We start from the raw sequence: 2150 nt of genomic DNA, 5'->3' as shown, positions 1-2150 counted from the left end.
TGGATTTAATGGTATATTGTTCGGCTAATGTTGATCTGATTCACACTGTGGATCTCTGGGTTTCCGGTGCTGGGTCGCAGGTGGACAGCTCCGTGCTCGCCCGGAGCAGTCTCCGGCTAGGGTTGATGTCGGGGCTGGATGGTGTGGGCGGGTGACCTTGATTGCTGCTGCGTGATGGGTCCAGGTGGACCTGGGGAGGAAACGGCGTCTCTCGTCCCCGGTGGTGATACTGTTGACGGTGAAGCCTGCTCGCCACAAAATGGCGTGGTTGTTACTTTCGGAGAGATAAGGAGTTTCAACTTACTCTTTGGTCGGGTGACCCCCCTTGATCCGCTCAACGGCGATATATTACGAGTGTCCCAGGGTTGATCCGCACGACGGCGATGACGCAAACCTTTTTCCCCGGGTTTTGTCACTAATAGCCTGGGACACTAATTCGCGGCGGGTCTACCGTTGATGTTCTTTTCGCCGACAGTATTCAAGTGACCAAATCTCTCTCTCCCCCACGCTGACCCGTCATTTGCCCTCACCAACCGTCGTACGATGGTCCTAATGTGGTGGTACATTAGACCTCGTAACAGTACCAAGTGATATCGAAGAGGTCCAAGAAAATGCAATATCATCAGTCAAGTTTTCAAAATGACACAATTATGATTCATGACTTACATACATAAAATAATTGACGTAATGCTGACCGAAGTGAAATTATATGAATTGATGAATGAATGAATGAATGAATGAATGAACGAACGAATGAATGAATGAATGCATTAATATGAATATTATTTTTTGTAAGGTGAGGTATGTAAATTCCAATTGAGGTAATGACACATCATATTAGTTAGAACACTATACAGTTTATTTGCATATGATTTTGCAACGCTTGCTCTGATTTGGATTCTTTTTGATTACTTTGTATGTTGTTATAATGTTGAACAAAAGTTAATTTATAATTCAAAATTATACCCAAACCTTTAACTGTAGACTTTAATACTCGTTCTGTTATTTAAAGCATAATGTTACTTATTTGGAATTAAATTTTTGTTAAAACTAATTTTTTTGTTAAATTAATTACAAATTAAAGTGATCTATGTACAGTCGCGGACAGAAAAAAGTAGGACAATGTTTATTCACTAATTGGTTTACTCTTTCTATGGTTACTATTAAAATATTTATTTATTTACCATAGTAAGCCCGGTTTACTCCACTCAATTTTAGCTAAAAATCTTAATAAGACTTGTCCTACTTTTTTCTGTCCGCGACTGTACTACAATGTAGTGCAATGAAAAAGTTAACTGTGTTATTTAAAAATAATTATTACCTCACATTTGTACGGTCGTAATGAAGCGCGAATATGTAGATTGAAATTAGTTTCAAATGTTATTAACCACTGTTGTTATCGAAACATGACAGGCATTCACCTATTGATTGGTGAACAAACTGACGTCCAGTTGTATACCAACAGTTTACTTTGATAACAATTTTTTATTTCCTAATCAATTTTTTGACTGAAAGCATGAAATATGACAGATTAATCTGTTTCAAACATTTCATTAATAACATTGTGCTATCGTTGATACACTTGCTTTATTAATTAGCGAAATTTTTGGATGCACTCTTTAGGAACGAGTGAAGTGAAGTCGTAGTAAATCATAGTTCTAAAATTTTCTCTCTTTAAATTAATTTTCACTTTACACTCCCAATTTTAAAATTAAAAATTAAAATATTGAACTAATAGATTATTTTGTGAAGTTAACAAAAATTTTAGTCTGAAAATGGGTTTTAAGGAACCTTAATGAAAGCACAATTATACGTTTTTTATTGTTAGGGAAAAGCTACTTAGATAAGTAAGAAAAGAATTTCAAAAATGATAAAACTTTTAAAGCAATAGTTATTATTTAATTTATTACTTGTTCCAAAAAAACTTGTGGTGTTATAAAAATAAGATGTAACGATATGCATTTAGTTTCTTTCTACAATTTAGAAAATGGGGAGGTGTTCCATTGTGATTCGGGTCAACCGTGATCTTGATATAAAAGAATCGATCGATATTTTTATTACAATGATGGCCATTCACTGTGATAAATAATTCGTCGTTGTCATCGCTATTCATAAAATCGTGTTAGATATCGTAGTGCGATACAGAAAGA

At 35.3% G+C, this 2150-nt stretch overlaps 1 long non-coding RNA gene across 1 annotated transcript; it reads right to left on the bottom strand.

The window, feature by feature from the left end:
• Positions 1-580, bottom strand: LOC138124095 (uncharacterized). Its single transcript, XR_011157001.1, has 2 exons — positions 305-580; positions 1-245 (listed from the first exon to the last, which is right to left on the bottom strand). It is a non-coding gene; the product is annotated as an uncharacterized lncRNA (long non-coding RNA).
• Positions 581-2150: the final 1570 nt, after the last annotated feature.

The sequence above is a fragment of the Tenebrio molitor genome, chromosome 2 (assembly GCF_963966145.1).
Source record: "Tenebrio molitor chromosome 2, icTenMoli1.1, whole genome shotgun sequence".
Lineage (NCBI taxonomy): Eukaryota > Metazoa > Arthropoda > Insecta > Coleoptera > Tenebrionidae > Tenebrio > Tenebrio molitor.
This window is presented reverse-complemented; position numbering and strand designations above follow the sequence as displayed.